This window comes from Rhincodon typus, chromosome 10 (genome assembly GCF_021869965.1).
Source record: "Rhincodon typus isolate 14 chromosome 10, sRhiTyp1.1, whole genome shotgun sequence".
In the NCBI taxonomy this organism is placed as follows: Eukaryota; Metazoa; Chordata; class Chondrichthyes; order Orectolobiformes; family Rhincodontidae; genus Rhincodon; species Rhincodon typus.
Window position 1 is genome coordinate 26,567,030 of NC_063341.1, and position 19,378 is coordinate 26,586,407.

At 40.9% G+C, this 19,378-nt stretch overlaps 1 long non-coding RNA gene across 1 annotated transcript in view; it reads right to left on the reverse strand.

Moving 5' to 3' along the window:
* The window catches only part of LOC125484284, a 36,046-nt gene extending 21,514 nt beyond the window's left edge, over nucleotides 1–14,532 (reverse strand). Inside the window, exon 1 of the long non-coding RNA XR_007263121.1 lies at nucleotides 14,428–14,532. This is a non-coding gene — a long non-coding RNA (uncharacterized LOC125484284). The remainder of the gene's footprint in view (nucleotides 1–14,427) is intronic.
* Between the last annotated feature and the right edge of the window lie 4,846 nt (nucleotides 14,533–19,378).

Below are 19,378 nucleotides of genomic sequence, written 5' to 3' on the forward strand. Positions count from 1 at the left end.
AAATATGGACAAAAGAATTGTATTCCAGGGGTGGGGTGAGACTGACAACCTTTAAAATCATGGCTGCATTTGACAGGGTGTGGTAACTAGGTGCCGTAGAAAAAACTGGAATCAATGGGAATCTGGGGCAAACCCTCTGGTGGAGGGCACAGAGTAAAATTAATCCAAATTTGTTAATAATACAAATAAAAAACTAGATGAGACAGATGGGGACATAAGGAATTTGCAAGAGTATATACATGGCTTGAGTGAATGGGCACAAACATGGCAGATGGAATTTACTGTTGAGAAGTGAGAGGTCACGTACTTTGGTAAGGAGAATAAGAAGACTGACTATTATTTAAATGAAGAGGGGCTCTCCAAAAAAGTACAAGGCAGAGTGGTTAGGGTGTTCTTAAGCATGAAACACAAAAAGCTAGCATGCATAATTAAGAAGGCAAATGGAATTTTTAAAATAGGGAAATCTCATTAAAATTGCACCAGATGTTGGTGAGGCCACACTTGGAATATTGCACACAGTTCTGGTCCATATATTCAAAAAAGGATTTACTGGCACAACAGGCAGGTTTAGAAGAAAAATTCATCAGGCTGATTCCTGAGATGAAGCGGTTGACTTATCGAGAATGGCAACATAGATTAGACCTTTATTCACCAGACTTAAGAATGAGAGATGAACTACAACGGGAGGGAATCTCTTTTACGGAGGGTAATGAAGATCAGAAATTCTCTACCCAAAGTTGTGGACGCTAGATCATTGACAGTAATTCAAAAGGGCGTAAACAGATCTATGAAGTTTTGAAATATTGAAGTTATGAGGAGGTGGCACGAAAGAGGAATCGAGTTCTGGGATAGATCAGCCATGATCTCATTGAATAGTGGGGCAGGCTTGAGGTGGGCAATTAGCCTTCAGCAACTCCTGTTTATGTTATAACACTGTGGAGATGGAGGAACACAGCAGGCCAGGCAGGATCAGAGGAACAGGAAAGCTGCCTGGCCTGCTGTGTTCCTCCAGCTCCACGCAGACTACAGCATCGGTAATTCTTACTATTTCCTGTTCACATTATGTACTTTCCCCAACACTTGTGCCCTTTAGCTTCTCCAAACCCAGCAGATCCTAACCTTTCACCCATTTCAGCTCATCTTTAACACATCTTTTTGCCATTTCTCTGAATAGCTCCTTTGAATTGGCATTAATTTATGTCTTAAACGTGTCTATGAAACACTCCAGGAATTTTCCAAATTAAAGGTAGTAAATATTTGCAAGTTATTGTTAGAAATCCAGCAAAGACTATTTCAAATTAAGCCACATTTTGGAAGCAAGGAGGGAATCTGTGTAGGAAGTTCTGGGCTGAGCTCATGAAACACTTCTTGACGCAGATTGATTGATTCTTCAAATTCAATCCTGGGTAGACAAAAGCAGACAAAAAACATGCAATTGTTTGGTTCCCCAATGGGCAGATCCGTGCATTTTTAGGAAAGGACGAGTTAAACAAGCTGATTTTTTTTCCAGTGTACTTAGCTTTGTGACATAATTCCTATCAGAAAATAAATTCACATTTGCTTTACCTTCAGCTTTCATTTAAACTTAACATGACTAAGCGTACTACAGAACTTCCAACATACTGTGCACCACTTCATTAGAATAATCAAGATAGGAAAAATGCCCTAGGGCACACAAATGCACCACTTTACCAGGTCACGTTACTCAGTCTTCAGCCACAATGGCTAGGAAGATCTCTAGTTCCTTTAATATTACTTACAATACAGCCAAACAGGGTGGCTTCAGCGTACAAGCATTCTTTCATGCATTTTGATACCTCTTCAATGGAGACCATACCACATAGTATATATTTCTGTACTGAATGGCTCACACCAGCATATCTTGAAGTCGTCCACAACGCACAAATATCATATGATTCAATTTCAACTTTGTGTGTGTTTTAGAACACAAGATGATTCTTTGGAATATAATTTTATTTATTCATACTCAACAAAATTTCTAGCTGATCACTAGTTTTGCCATTTTTAAAACAATTTTCCCACACATTATCTCCATTCCTGCATAGATGTTGAACGTTTCAGAGTTCATGTCCAAGAACGGTCATCACTTTCTAATACTTCGAGAACAACCGGCTGTTATTTATTCTTAACATATGACAGAAAATGCCAGCTGATTAGTCAACCGCAAGTCTGATCTGTCCATCATCTGATAACTACTCAATCCACACTTTTAATCTGTCACTGCATTGTTAACTGAACATATGAATTAGCAGAAGTAGGCAAACTGGCACCTCAAGCCTGCTCTGTCATTCATTAAGGCTGTGGTTGATCTGTTTGCTTTTTAAATGCCATTCTTACTTACCTCAACAACCTTTGACTTCCCTGTCTAACAAACATCTTTCTATAACAAATAATTAAAACAAAGATATGCAGATGCTGGACATCTGAAACAAAAACAGAAACTGAAGAAACCCAGGAGATTGGACACCATCTGAAGAAAGAAATCAGTGTTAATGTTTCAAGTCCAGTGACCCTTCATAACTACATTAAAAACATTTCACGATACAGGAGGATTGCTTCAAAGCCACACAAATCTCAAGAAATTTCTTGTCTCTGTTCTAAATGGGTGATGCCTAACTCTAAAACAGTGTCCCCTAGTTCTAGACTGACTGACCAGAGGAAACAATTTCCATGACCGCCTTATCAACAGCATTCAAGTTTTTGTATACTTCAATCAAATACTCACTCTAAACTCCAGTGGATTCAAAAACAAAATTGTTGGAGAAGCTCAGCAGGTCTGGCAGCATCCGTGAAGGAGAAAACAGAGTTAACATTTCCTGTTCTGAGGAAGGGTCACCAGGCCCGAAACGTTAACTCCCTCACAGATGTTGCCAGGCCTGCTGAGCTTCTCCAGCAATTTTTGTTTTTGTTCCTGATTTACAGCATCCACAGTTCTTTCGGTTTTTATCCGGTGGATTCAAGCCCAGCTTATCAAATCTCTCTCATAAAGCAGTCTATTCATTCCTGATATCAATCTAGTAAATCTCCTCCAAACCACTTCCAACACATTTAATTCTTCATTAAATAAGGAGACCAAAACTGCACACAGTATTCAAGATGTGGTCTCATCAATGACATAGGAAACAGGAACAGGAAGGGGCCACTCGTCCTCAAGCCTGCTCCACCATTCAATAGGATTGTGGCTGATCTGACATTCTTTAATTCCACTTTCCTGTGTTTTACCCATAAGCCTCGATTCCCCATTGATCAAGAATCTACCTATATTAGGCCTTAAATATACTTAAAGACTCTGGCCTGCAGTTCCCAGTGGCAAGGGAATCCAAAGACTTTCAAACTTCAGAAGAAATTACTCATCTCAGTTTTAAATTGGCACCCTTTTATCTTGAGACTGTGCCCTCTGGTCCTAGACTCTCCCATCGCAGGAAAAGTCCTCTTAGCATTTGCCCTGTCAAGCCCCTTAAGAATTCTGAGTACTTCAATGAGATCACCTCTCACTCTTGTCAGCTCCAGAGTCGAGTCCAGCCTAATTTAGACTTTGCTCATAAGACAATTCATCCCTGCCAGGGATCATCCTAATGTGTCTTCTCTGAACTGACTCCAATGAAATGTATCTTCCTTAGGATAAGAGGCCTCACTAGCACCTTGTTCAGTTGCAGTAAGATTGTCAAAGAATAAGGAACAAAGAAAATTACAGCACAGGAACAGGCCCTTCGGCCCTCCAAGCCTGCACCGATCCAGATCCTCTATCTAAACCAGTCACCTATTTTTCAAGGATCTGTATCCCTCTGCTCCCTGCCCATTCATGTACCTGTCTAGATACATCTTAATTGACGCTATCGTGCCCACCTCCACCGGCAACGCGTTCCAGGCACTCACCACCCGCTGCGTAAAGAACTTTCCACGCATATCTCCCTTAAACTTTTCCCCTCTCACCTTGAAATCGTGACCCCTTGTAATGGAGTCCCTCACTCTGGGGGAAAAAGCTTCTTACTATCCACCCTGTCTATACCTCTCATGATTTTGTAGACCTCTATCAGGTCCATCCTCAACCTCCGTCTTTCTAATGCAAATAATCCTAATCTACTCAACCTCTCTTCACAGCTAGCGCCCTCCATACCAGGCAACATCCTGGTGAACCTCCTCTGCACCCTCTCCAAAGCATCCACATCCTTTTGGTAATGTGGCGACCAGAACTGTACACAGTATTCCAAATGTGGTCGCACCAAAGTCCTATACAACTGTAACATGACCTGCCAACCCTTGTACTCAATACCCCGTCCGATGAATGAAAGCATGCCGTATGCCTTCTTGACCACTCTATCCACCTGTGTTGCCACCTTCAGGGTACAATGGACCTGAACACCCAGATCTCTGTGCATCAATTTTCCCCAGGGCTTTTCCATTTACCGTATAGTTCGCTCTTTCCTCTTCTTTCGCTTCAATTTCCATGAAATTAGGGCCAACATTCCACTAGCCTTCCTGATAACCTGTGCACCAGCTTCTTTCTATGTTTCATGCACAAATACCCAAGTCCCTTTGTGTTGCCGCTTTCAGCAGTTTTTCTCCATTTAAATGACTGTTCTTTTGTTAGGCATTCCAAAATGAACAATTTCATGTTTTCCTATGCTTTACACCATTTGCCAACATTTTGCTCACTTACTTAACCTACCAATATCACTCTTAAAAGCCAAAAGAACTGCGGATGCTGTAAATCAGGAACAAAAACAAAGTTGCTGGAAAAGCTCAGCAGGTCTGGCAGCATCTGTGAAGGAGAAAACAGAGTTAACGTTTCGGGTCTGGTGACCCTTCTCTTAAGATGTTTGCACACTCCACAGAACTTGCCTTTCCACTTATTTTTGTGTCATCCGCAAATGTGGCTACAGCATATTCACTTCCTTCCTCTAGGTCATTAATATATAAACAGTTGCAGTTCTAGCACTGATTTGCATGGAACACCTCATCCTCACATGCTATTTCCTGCCCATCAGCCAATTCTCTATCCATGCCAATTCACCATCTCCAACACCATGGACTCCTATCTTACAACAACCTTTTGAGAGGTAGTTTGTAAAACAGCTTTTGGAAGTCCAAATACAACACATCCACTGGATCCTCTCTGGTTGACAGGTCCTCGATAAACTCTTAAGATAGTCAGACATGATTTCCCTTTGTGAATTCATGCTGATTTTGCTTATGATTTTTCAAATGTGCTATTACTCCTTTAACAATTGATTCCAACAGTTTTCCTAAAATACATGTTAGGCTAATTGGCCTATAGTTATCGGCTTTAAACCTCCCTCCCTGTTTGAATAAGTGTCACATGTGTTAGCTTCCCAGACCTCCAGTACTTCTCCAGAATCCAATCATTTTTGGAAAATTAAAATCAATGCATCCACTATCTCTGTAGCTACTTTTTTGGGATCCTAGGATACATGCTATCAGAGCCAGGGTGCTCATATCTACCTTTAACCTTATTAGTTTGTCTAATACTACTTCTCTAGTGCTGGTACTTAATTCCTTCCCTGTACTCTACTATTGTTGGGATGTTTGACATTATCTTCCAACTTAAAGAATGATGCAAAATATCAGTTAAACTCCTCTGCCATTTCCCCATAACTCTCCTCAGATTCATCTTCTAAGGGGGCCTATATCACTTTGACCTCTCTCTTCCTTTTTAAAGAAACTTTTACTGTATATTCCTTATTAGTTTACCCTTGAAGTTTATTTTCAATTATCTTTTTAGTCCTCTTGTGCTGGATTTTGAATTCATTCCAGTCTTTGAGACTATCACTGCTTGCACGTGCCTCCTTATATAACTTTATACTCTCCTTAACTTCCTTGGTTAGCCATGGCTGGATTATCCCTCCCTGAGGAGCTTTCCTCCTTACTGAATACATTTTTGCTGGAAGTCATGAATTACCTCCTTACATGTATGCCACTGTTTACATAGTGTCCTTCCTGCTAATCTATCTGCTTAAGCTCAATCTAGAATTTTATCATGTTATGATTCCGAAGGGATCTATTACTTGAAGATCATTTATTAACTCTGCCTCATTACCCATTACCTGCTCCCTGGGTTGGCTCCATGACATGTTACTCCAAGAAACTATCCCTAATACACTCTATGAATTCGTTATTGTAGCTACCCTTTCCAACTTGATTGACCCAATCAACATGAATATTCAAGTAACCCATAAGTACTGCTGCTCTATTTCTTTCACATGCTCCCGCTATTTGTTGGTTTATACCCTTTCCTACAGTGTGGCTACTGCTGGGGGCTCAATACACTGCTCCTACCAGAGTCGTCTTTCCCTTGCTGTATTTATTTTCACCCAAATGTACTCTACATCATCCGAGCCTAGATCATCTCTCCTAATTTTATCTTTTCTTAAGACTGCTACCCCAACACCTTCTCCTTCCCTCCTATCTTTCCAGAAGGTCAAATATCCCTGAATGTTAAGTTTCCAGTTTTGATCTCCTCACATTCACAATGGCTACAAAATCCTATCCATTTACCTCTGTGTCAGTTCATCTACCTCATTCGGAACGCTTCGTGAAGATAAAAGTCTTTAGGCTTGCCACTGTCCTATAAAGGTGAAGTCTAATATTCTCACTTTTAAGTTCAATTCGCCTCATTATAAAGGACAGCATTCCATTCTTCTTGATTATGTGCTATCCCTGCATGCTCACATTTTATGTACTAGAAGATGTAGAACATTCTGCACCTTGAAATTCTGTAGTTGTTCTCCACTGAACTAATACCCTACTATTTTATTCTTAGTGACAAAGTGAACAACTTCACATTTTCCTACATTACACACCAACTGCCAGATTAAGGTGGTATACCTGCTCAGCTTTCACCTCAGTACTTAATAAAGTGAAATAGATCGAAGGGCTAATGCTTTGTGATTTAAAAAAGTATATAGCATAAAAGAACCAATTAAAGTACAATGAATCTATAGAATAAAATAACTGTTTAAGTTACATGACCAATCATCCCAAATTTTATCTACTGTCATATAAAAGCAACATTTGCTATTGGATGTCAAAAGCCATTAGCTGTTCCAAGATTTACAATTTGATTCAACAAAAAATTGTGAAATAATCTCTGAAGGCCACAAATTAAAATCCTAAAGAGAGTGAAAAAGCACACTATTACTTCCAGATTATTGGGTTTTGGTGCGACATATCACGCACGTACATGTTCAGAGTTTGGACAAAGAACTTGAAATTACTAAAACAATGAATCCATCAATAAACCTTACAAGATCCAGTGAACTCTATTATCTGCTGCAATATTCATGTACCATCACAAGACAGAATACTCTTGTGGTTGGTCACAAAAAATATTTTCAATAAAAAGGAACTACAGATGCTGGAAATCAAAAACAAAAACAAAAATTACTGGAAAAACTCAGCAGGTATGTCAGTATACATGGAGAGAAAGCAGAGTTAATGTTTCAGGTTCAGTGACCCTTCTTCCCATGTTAACTATTTTTTCTATACAGATGCTGCCAGACCTACTAAATAATTTTCAGTATCTTTTAAGCACACAGCTATCATAGTTCAATTAAAACAGTTTGCTAGACAATGATGGAGCCAATTACCAAGTTTTTCAAGTGAAAGGAGGAGAAATTTTACTACCTACTATTCCAAAGGAGATAACAATAAAATACATCAAACACGGGTTCTAAGTTTAAAAGTGTGTGCACCTGGTACAGACAGAAAAAATGAAGGTCACACAGTTAGAAAAAGTCCTTAAGGTACTAAATTCCTAAACTAACCTGTAACCTGTAGATATCTTTTTTATTCTCAGTGAATGGTGGTTTTCCCAAATATCCTTTGCCATTAGGCACTGATTTCCAAAAGAAAAGCAGACAGGGAGAAAAGAGGTTTCTCTTCCCTTTTACAAGGTGGTAATATATACAGGAGCCCCACATGAAATTTTCCAGTTTGCAACTGAGGTAATTACAATTCAGAAAGAAGGGTCTAGGCCCGAAACGTCAGCCTTCCTGCTCCTCTGATGCTGCTTGGCCTGCTGTGTTCATCCAGCTCTACACCTTGTTATCTCAGATTCTCCAGCATCTGCAGTTCCTGCTATCTTGATAAACATTGGCTAGTTGTAGTCTGTTTCACCTGTTGTTTGTGTGTGAAAATGTCCTCTAGTTGTGTCTTGTTTGAGTTGAAACAGAATATGCTGGAAATATTTATCAGATCAGATATCTGATGAGTACCTAAGGCGAGAGAAGCGGTTAATATTTTGTATATACTTGAAATGTCAACTGTTTCTTTCTGTACAAATGCTGCTGGACCTGAAAAGTATTTCCAGCACTTTCAGATTTCCAACATCTGTTGTGTTTTAGCCTCTTATTCAAGTTTTGCTAACAATTAATTATTGTAATTCTTAAATGTAGAGAATTAAGTCCACTATTTGGACAGAAATGGGGTATAAGAGTATGGGAAAAGGTACAAAAGGCGGCACCAGGCAATAGATCCGATGAAGGCATGTTGGGGCGAATTGCTCCCTTCTGCATTTTAACAACAATGAAGGCAGTCTCCAAGGCAGGGAACCAACCCACCCACATTAACTTTTAGACTTCAGGACTAGAATTTTCGGAATCACCCGTGAATCCCAACAGTTGTCACTGCGCTTTGAAAAAGGTAGAAAATGTTTTAAGATCCTTGAATATACATAAATGCAAGTGTTAAATTATTATACAGGAATAGGTACATAACCAACTTTAGAACAATACTTTGAAGTTTTCACTTAAATAACACAAGAAAACTAACCAAAAGCTGACCAAAAAAAAAAAACAGGGACAAAATCTATTTCAAATAATGAAACTAGTTTGCATAATTTTCTAACTTTGCATTAGTCCCTTTAGTCTTGTTTGATTATAAATCATTGATTACAACTGTTACTATATTACAGACTGGAGAATTGTAAGGGGGGGGCATGGTAATGAAGATAGAGATTTGGGCCTGTACTTATGGTGGTTTGTACCTTTGTTTACTTTGGAGGGGGGGATTAATCCCTCTTCATTTGATCAATATCCACTGTCATAGTCAAAAGAGGTCATGGTGAATACTAATGTCACAGGACTTGTAATACAGAGTCCTGCTTAATATTCTGGAACACTTGTTCAAATCCAACGGTGGCAGATGGCAAAATGTGAATTCAATAAAATATTCTGCAATAAAAAAAATGAGCCTAATGGCAACCATGTTACCTCTGACCATTGTTATAAAAACTCATCCCAATCACTAATATCATGTAGGGTTTTGTCTAGACTACATGTGGCTCCAAACCCACATTATTATGGTTGACTGTTCCCTGGGCAATTAGGGATGGCCAATAGATGCTGACAGTCAGTGACGCCCATATCCCATGAAATGAGCAACATCTGCACTTCAATTGATCTTTCTAATCTCAGTTCCTCTAGAGGAATAAATTCGAACAGGTGGTTAATACACGTGGTTTGGATTATCTTGCTAACATCCAAAACTTCCTTTATGAAACAGACAACTGTAGTACCAGTGAAGTAAAATATTGTCTAACCTCACATATTCTACAAATCACAACTTATATTGATATAGCGCTCTTAATATACTAAAATGTCCTCAGGTGAGTCTTCGGAGTTTCTCCCTTTCCAAAGCCAAGGGAAAATGTGAGACCAGTAGCCCCCTCCCAGTGCACAGATCCCCGAGGTTAACAGGACAGGTTAAAGGGGTAATTAAGGCAGCATCTGGGACAGATATAACAGCAGGGAGGTGAAGCTCTCCAAAATTTTGACAGGCCACAGCTGGAGTACTGTGTGGAACAATGTAACTGTACTAGAGTGGCTGCTGAGGAGATTCACCAGGATATTTTCTGGGTTGGAGCATTTTAAAGAGAGGCTAGATAGGCTTGGGTTGTTTTCTTTAAAGAAGGCTGAGAAGGGGCCTGATTGAGGTGTGGAAGATTATGAGGGCGATGGACAGGGTGGATAAGAGCAGCTATTCCCCTTACGGAAGTGTCAATAATGAGGGAGCATAATTACAAGGTGAAGGACAGGAAGCTTAGAGAAGATTTGAGGAAAAGTTTTTATGCAGAGGATGTTGGAAATCTGGAATGCACTGCCCAGGAGGGTAGTAGAGGCAGGAAACCTCAAATCTTTAAAAAAGTACATGGACAGGCACTTGAAATAGCATAGCATTCAAGAATATGGGCCACTTCTATGCTGTAGGACTCTACAGCACTAATAAAAAAAGAGATTATGTAACAAAGGCAATACTGCAATCACGGGTCACTTTAATATCCATCTTGACTTGGCAAACGTCAGCAACAATATCGTGCCAGTTTAATTTCTGGAGTGTGTAAAAGTTTGTTATTTTACACCCTAGGTTGAAGAAGTATGGAACGGACTATCCTAGATTTCGTATTGTGCAATGAGAAGGCTCAATCAATAATCTTATTGCATAGGCTTCATAATGGATGAGTGCCCATAACATGATGGAATTGTTCACTAGGATGAAAAGTGAAGCAGTCCAATCTGAAATTGTGGTTCTAAATCTAAATAAAGGAAATCTCAAAGGTGTGAGGGGTGACGATCATATGAGATTGGATAAGTTCATTAAAAGGAATGATGGTAATGACTTATACTTAAGGAATGAAAGCATGCAGTAAAGTCCCTTCCAGGCCCAACACTCCTCCAAGATGGCACCATTAAGTGGCAGCTTGTAAACTTTTCACTGTACTCATGCGAGTGAGTACATGTAACAATAAAAGCTAATTCTAATTTAACAAGTAGAAAAGCTCAATTAATCCACTTTCCAAACTTAATTAGGAAAAATACCACTAAAAAGTTTTGCTTTACTTTTAAATTTAAAAATCACTGGAACAAAACTCAGTCTCGTTTTAACAAACCAAATTTCTGTAAAATTTTAACTTTTTAAATAAAATGAACTTCTGTCTTCTACCTTATATGAAAAGGTGTCGGGAACAAATAAAAATGAAAGATGGACATAAAATGTCAGCAGCACAATTCAGAAGTTTAGCCATCTATATGCACAGAATTTTGTTTGCAGAACTTAAATAACACTCAATTGCGGCTGACTGCTACACAATTACAGCATGTAAGCGAGATTTGAGATGGTGTCTTAAAGAATGGAATATGTTTGCAGTGTTCCTAGCAACTGATTATGGTTCAAAATATTTCACCAGAAATTATTGAACGTTTTCTCAAATCGAACTTATTTGGGAAGAATAAGCCCACTTTGGCTCGTTACTTAGCACCCCTATTACAGAATTCAACAGCCTCTTCAATCACCAAGGATGCTGTTTTCTCTAGTACCAGCCCAACGTTAATTGTTCTTCACATGGAGCTTCTCCACTTATTTTGATTCAATCTATTCAGGCATGTCATGACATAGACATGGCAGGTGGAACTCTACCTTCTGGCCCAGAGGTAGAGACACTACACTCAGCCATTAGATCCAAGAATTTTGATATTGGTAGTAAATCTGTCCTTTACCAAATTGCCATCAGGTGTAAAAAGAGATTTGAAAATCAAATGGAAGAAAGCCACAACTATCCCATTGCAGTGTCAGAAAAGAGTGAAAAATTAGTCAACATTAATGATTACGAAGATTACAAAGTTAAGCTGGCAATATCTAAAATCTCAAATTCTGAAATTTTTATAATCGACAAAGTTGACAATTTGAAAAACTGAAATCATCTGGGATTGAGTTTATAAACAATCCTTTTTTGTTAATGAAATTACAATATTGTTAATTAAGATCAGTCAGCAGCTGCTGTGGTCCACTCCAGTCTAAATAAATGTGACTAAGGCTAATTTGCAAAAACACAACTGTTATGACAAAGGGAGGTCATTCAGCCCATTGTGCTCACAACGGCTCTATCACCTAGTGCCGATCTCCTGCCTTTTTCCCATATCATTGCACACCATTTCTATCTAAATAGCAGACTTAATTCTGCACAAGAACATAATTAAGCATCAGAAAACCTCAAATGAGAAGCTAAAATATCACACTTGTTGGAAATCTGAAACATAAGTGAAAGTGAAGGAAACACTCATCAGGTCAAGCACCATTTGTGCAGTTGACATTTCAAGTTGGTTCCGACAAAAGATCCAAAACATTATCCATTTCTCTCACCATAGATGTTGCTTGATCTCACTAATAGTCCCAGTATGCTCTGCTTAAACTCAAACAACACAGAAAAATTAGAAAAAAATTTCCACACAAACAAGCAAAACAGATCTAAACTAGGTAATGTTATTAAAGAGATAGTAGGAACTGCAGATGCTGGAGAATCCGAGACAACAAGGTGCAGGGCTGGATGAACACAGCAGGCCAAGCAGCATCATAGGAGCAGAGAGGCTGACGTTTCGGGCCTAGACCCTTCATCAGAAAAGGGGGAGGGGAAGGGGGTTTTGAAATAAATAGGGAGAGAGTGGGAGGCGGATAGAAGAGGGATAGAGGAGAGGATAGGTGGAGAGGAAACAAACAGGTCGAAGAGGCGGGGATGGGGCCAGGAAAGGTGAGTGTAGGTAGGGAGTTAGGAAGGGGATAGGTCAGTCCAGGGAGGACGGACAGGTCAAGGGGGCGGGATGAGGTTGGTCGGTAGGAGATGGAGGTGCGGCTTGAGGTGGGAGGAGGGGATAGGTGGGAGGAAGAACAGGTTAGGGAGGCAGGGACGAGTTGGACTGGTTTTGGGATGCGGTGGGGGGAGGGGAGATTTTGAAACTTGTGAAATCCACATTGATACCATTGGGCTGCAGGGTTCCCAAGCGGAATATGAGTTGCTGTTCCTGCAACCTTCGGGTGGCATCGTTGTGGCACTGCAGGAGGCCCAGGATGGACATGTCGTCTGAGGAATGGGAGGGGGAGTTGAAATGGTTCGCGACTGGGAGGTGCAGTTGTTTGTTGCGAACCGAGCGTAAGTGTTCTGCAAAGCGGTCCCCGAGTCTCCGCTTGGTTTCCCCGATGTAGAGGAAGCCACACCGGGTACAGCGGATGCAGTATACCACATTGGCAGATGTGCAGGTGAACATCTGCTTGATGTGGAAAGTCTTCTTGGGGCCTGGGATGGGGGTGAGGGAGGAGGTATGGGGGCAGGTGTAGCACTTCCTGCGGTTGCAGGGAAAAGTGCCGGGTGTGGTGGAGCTGGAGGGGAGTGTGGAGCGGACAAGGGAGTCACGGAGAGAGTTGTCCCTCCGGAAAGCAGATAAAGGTGGGGAGGGAAAGATGTCTTTGGTGGTGGGGTCGGATTGCAGATGGCGGAAGTGTCGGAGGATGATGCGTTGGATCCGGAGGTTGGTGGGGTGGTACGTGAGGACGAGGGGGATTCTTTTTTGGTTTTTATTGCGTGGACGGGGTGTGAGGGATGAGGTGCGGGAGATGTGGGAGACACGGTTGAGGGCGTTCTCGACCACCGAGGAGGGGAAGTTACGGTCCTTGAAAAACGAGGACAACTGAGATGTACGGGAGTGGAATGCCTCATCCTGGGAGCAGATGCGGCGGAGGCGAAGGAATTGGGAATAGGGGATGGCATTTTTGCAGGAAGGTGGGTGGGAGGAGGAGTATTCTAGGTAGCTGTGGGAGTCGGTGGGCTTGAAATGAATATCGGTTTCGAGGTGGTTGCCCGATATGGAGACAGAGAGGTCCAGGAAGGGGAGAGAGGTGTTAGAGATGGTCCAGGTAAATTTAAGGTTGGGGTGGAAGGTGTTAGTGAAGTGTATGAACTGTTCGAGCTCCTCGTGGGAGCACGAGGCGGCACCGATACAGTCATCAATGTAACGGAGGAAGAGGTGGGGTTTAGGGCCGGTGTAGGTACGGAAGAGGGATTGTTCCACGTAACCTACAAAGAGGCAGGCGTAGCTTGGGCCCATGCGGGTACCCATGGCTACCCCCTTTGTCTGTAGGAAGTGGGAGGAATTGAAAGAGAAGTTGTTGAGTGTGAGGACGAGTTCAGCTAAGCGGATGAGGGTGTCAGTGGAGGGGGACTGGTCGGGCCTGCGGGACAGGAAGAAGCGGAGGGCCTTAAGGCCATCTGCATGGGGAATGCAGGTGTAGAGGGACTGGACGTCCATGGTAAAGATGAGGTGTTGGGGACCGGGGAATTGGAAGTTCTGGAGGAGGTGGAGGGCGTGGGTGGTGTCACGGACATAGGTAGGGAGTTCCTGGACCAAGGGGGAGAAAATGGAGTCGAGATAGTTGGAGATCAGTTCGGTGGGGCAGGAGCAGGCGGAGACAATGGGTCGACCAGGGCATTCAGGTTTGTGGATTTTGGGAATGTTATTAAAGACTTGATTAGAAATTGGAGTAAACACTTCATTGATGAATCACAAGCATTTATACAGATAAAAACTAATGTTCTGTGTTACAACAATAATGCACAGTCACCTCAGTTCCCAACCTGAGCATTTCATGTACGGCTCCTGTAAATAGTAGCGCCTTGGAAAAGGGAGGATAGCCAAGTCACATGGGTAAACTTTAGCCCCTCCTGATGGGAGGATAGTGAGGTTTTGCATCTAAACGAGTAGGGCCCCATCTGACAAGAGATACCGAAGGAAAACAATAATTACAATTCGGAGTAATTTACAAAAATAAAGTTTAAAATACAAAGGGACTTAGATCAATTGCAAATATTTGCCTCCTGAGCCAGAAGATCATGAAATTAATTTCTATTCCAAGGAATACTACATTAAGTGTTGCCTTTTAGACGAAACATTCAAAAGCCCTGACTACATGACCCTGCAATTCAGGTGCATATTGAAAGATCTATACCATTGTTAGAGTTCATCCAGTGATTTGACAACATCCATTTCACAAACAACTACAAACGAAAGTAATGGTCTGTCAAACAATTGTTCAAATTTGTTATTATGCTCCTTACTGCAAAGTAATTAATTATGAAGGAACTGTTTTGGTACATCAGAGATATATTCAGGTGCATTATAAATGCAGGACTGTAGCTTAGACTCAAAAGTCATGTAGCATAGAAACCAAACCCTAAACTGCACACAGTCAATGGAACAGACTAATTAGGAGCAGATATAGGTCATTCAGCCCAATTTTTGTCTATCCCATGCCAATATGTACAAGGCTCAAGATTATTACCTTTGAATTTGCTTCTCAATTTAGACAGGTTCCTGTGTTATTAACAGAAGCAGGACACTCAGTCCTTGGAACACAACAGAGCAGCAGTAAGAAGGGAAATGAGCAGCAGAAATAAAGCAGTGAGAACACAGCTGAGGACCAGTGGAAAGGAGAGACCAGCAGTGGGAATAACAGCAGCAAGAACAGAACAAAGCAGCAGAAAGGAGCAAGGCTGGCAATGGGGATAATAACAGTGACATGAAGGAGATGGAGCAGTGGAAAGGAGGGAGACCCAGTGGAAATAGCAGCAAGAATGCCACATAGGAGCAGTAGAAAGATGCTGGATCAGAGTCAAAAAATTTACAGCAAGAACACAATGGAATAACAGGTCTTCACCACAGAATTTTCCCTCATTTAAATGTATTTGTTTGATGTATTTTGAAATATCGCCTGAAATATCTGCCAGTGCATCTCCATTAACCTTTCCTTTAACCTAATTTGCTCGCTCACTTTAGCTAGCTCTGCTTTTAAGCTGTCAATTGCTCTTATTGAAGTTTAAAATGTTAGCCTCTCCCTCAAACCAAACAAAATTCCATCACATTATGATCATTGCTACCCAGGGGAGTTTTAACTATGAGGTCATTAATTAAATCTCTCGTTGCACGATACACGGCCCAGCAAATCCTGCTGTCCGCCTGACTCCAGGGTGTGTTATTCTCAGAAACTCTCCAAAAATACTCTATGAACTTCTCATCCAGCTAACCTCGACCACCTGATTTTTTGCGTTATTTAGTTTAAAATCCCACGATTATTGCTGTACCTTTCCGACAAGCTCCATTATTTCTTCCTTCCACTCTGACTTATTGATTCTGCACAAATGATTTGTTGCGTTCACCATTTTTCTTTGCTAACTGAACAGTTTCTACATGCTAATTCCCTGAAATTAGGGCAATCTTCTCTATGCTGCTACCAACATTAACTAGCAGAGCCACCCCTCCACGTGTTTCTAGCACTCTGTCCTCTCTAAGTATCACATTTCTTCAATATTCAGGTGGCGATGTCTCTGTAATGGTTGTTAGAACATCCTTCTTTATATTTGCACTTTAAATTCAAGTTCATCTGTTTTCAATGCTATGTACATTTGGATACTGAGCCTTAAGTTTTTAGTTCTTTATTATTTCAGAATCTCTATTCTTATCAGTTGATTGACTCTTAGTAAATGGATACTGTGCCAAGAATTGATACAGTCTGTTATTATTTCCCTTACCTCCAGTCTTTGATCTAAGATGTCTGCCCAAATGTGATCCCTGGGTCCCACTACTTAGTTTAAAACACTCTCTTACTTCTCCAGTTATGTGGATTACTGGAACACTGGTCTCAACACAGTTCAGGTATAAACCATCCCAACAGTACAAATGCCAGTGGTGTCAGTGCCCCACAAAGTAGAATTCACTTCTACTGCACCAGTCTTTGAGCCACACAAACATTTCTCTAACGTTCTTTGTCCTCTACCGAGGTACGTGTGAATTTGCCATAATCTTGAGATTACCTCTGAGCAATGTTCCCTTTAAACTGCATGCCTACGTTGCGCATGCATGCTCAACGCACCCCAAACACTCACGCATATTACACCACTTACTTCCAGTTGCGGAAGTCATTGCTGTGCATCCCTGCAAAAAAAGCGTACAGGGAACACTGTCTGAGGTTTATATTTAGACAAATTAAGTGCAGGAACAGGCCTCTCAAGCTCCTCCATCATTAAATAAAACCATGGCTAATCTGATTACTCCACAGTCCTGCCCCTACTCCTTTCAACCCCTTGCTTATCGAGCTGCTCCTCAAACTAATTATGCAGAACCTTTTTCCTTGACCTGTTTAAGCAATATGTACTTCAATGGACTATGACAACTGGATCTCCCTCTGCCAATGCAATTTCATCTCCAGCCCTGAAAAAGAGGTTTTATACTGCGGCATCAGACAAGCAAAGCAGCTTTCTGAACCCTCACTCCTTAATGCACAGAAGTGTCAGTACCTCCCTCACACTATCCCCTACAACTACAAAATTCCTTTTGCTCCCCTCACCTGAATGGCTTCACATACCACTGTGTCATGCTCAGTTAACTCAACCATATTACAGCCAATGTCCTTGCCCAAACAAAACAAAGAACTTGAAACAGGTTAAACAATTGCAAAAGTTTAGGCTCCTACACATCCACCCTCTAAGTTCCCTTACCTGCTTCAGTTGGGAGCCACATTCTCCTGTAACTGACCACTGATCACAAAGATCCTTTCATAAGGGGTGTGACAGTCTTCTGGCAAAAAAATACAGAAAGTTTTCCTCCCTCAAGACCAGTCGTCAGTGGATCAATGTTATAGCCATCAAGCACCAAGTTCAGCACCTGGCTAGCTATCATTAAATTTTAATCTTTGATGCAAGTTTTAAGTCAAATTTGGAAGCAGCATAGCTCTGAATGTAACCCAAGAAATTCCAATCCACTTTGCTTCTTCCAAGCTCTGCCCTATGAAGCAAAAACCAAAACTCTATGTGCATTTGCCTAAATATTGTGATTTCACAACGTAGTGAACTACGTCAGAGTCGCAATATGGTAACAACTATTTCATGATATCTCAGTCTTAGCACTGCTGCCTCATGGCACCAGGAACCCAAGTTTGATTCCATCCTCAAGTAACTGGGCAAACTCCATACAGATATTCTCCCCATGTCGGTGTGGGCTTCCTCCAGGTGTTTTAGTTTCCTCCCATAGTCCAAAGATGTGTAGATTAGGTGAACTGGCCATGCTAAATTGCCCATAGTTTCCAGGGATATGCAGGCTGTGTGGATTAGCCATGGGAAATACAGGGTTACAAGGATGGGGTTGGGACTGGATGGGACGCTCTTCGGAGAGTCAGTTGGACTCAACAGGCTGAATGGCCTGTTTCCACACTGTGGGGATTCTATGATCTATCAATTAATACATTCAGTAATAAACAAATACATCTCATATTAAAGCATATATACTTATTAAGTCTGAAGCTGAAGGATGAAGGGTGTTTAGTTTGAGAAGGAAACATCTCAAACAAACTACTGCATTGTCCAATTATTGCAGTGAACACAGGTATTTACATGTCCTGTTTCAAAAGCACTCACTTTGTGAGTTGGAACATTGGGGGATCAAGTCCCAGTCTAGAATTTGAGTACAAGCCGAGGTTGACATCGCAATACCGTACTGAAGGGATTTGTACTAGCAGAGATGCAGTCTTGGGGATGAGATGTTAAATCAAAATCATTTCTGCCCAATCAAAAATTCCTTGGTTATATGCAAAGAAAAGGGAAAAACAGAGTACTGCATTTTCTAAACGGTGAAAAACTGTGGTCATCCAAAGACTTGCAGGTCCAAGCACACTGATCATTATACGGACAATAACAGGTGCAGAAAATCAAAAATGTCTAGTAAAATACTGGCCTTTAAATTAATAAGGTTAGAATTCTAGGAGGCAGAAGTCATGACTTAGTGATACAAAAATTGCTGATTGGACCAGATCTGGAGTAGTGCGAGTAATTCCATATCTTGAGGAGGATATATTCGTCTTGGAAGGCGTGTAGTGTATATTGACCAGAATGAGTCTCAGAATCCAAGGATGAAGCAAAGAGCAGAGATTAAACAAACTCTTGACTGCAATAATAATTATAACTCTCAAACATTCTAACGTAGCACTCAAAGCTAGAAATAAAAAGTGACAAGATTCTCGATTTAGGCAAGGCTAAATAGGGGAAACTGAAACTATTCACAGAAAAATTAGCAAATCTGTTTATGGCAAAAGGATACAAGATCAATGGAAGGTGTTCAGAAAAGAACTTATTGTCATAGAGAACCATATTATACCTCTAAGGAACAAGAGAGCTACATGCCAGAAAAGATACCCATGGACAAGTGGTAACATAAAACTAAAAACAAAAGCACCTAAGACTACAACTAAATAAAACTACAGAGTGTACATCTTGGCAAACAAGGAAAAAAATTACAAAAAGCAGTGAGGGATTACAAAATAGATAATTCGGAGGTAAGAGGAGAAAATTTCAAAAGGTATCAAAATAAACATACATGGTCAGGGGCTACTTGAATTAGCAACAGTAATAGTGCCAATTAAAATTAGGAAATGGCAGACATGCTGAATAATTTCACCAGTATTAACAGTGAAGAGATGAGGATGATAATTATTCCGTGGGAACCAGTATTTAATGAGAGGTAAAGAT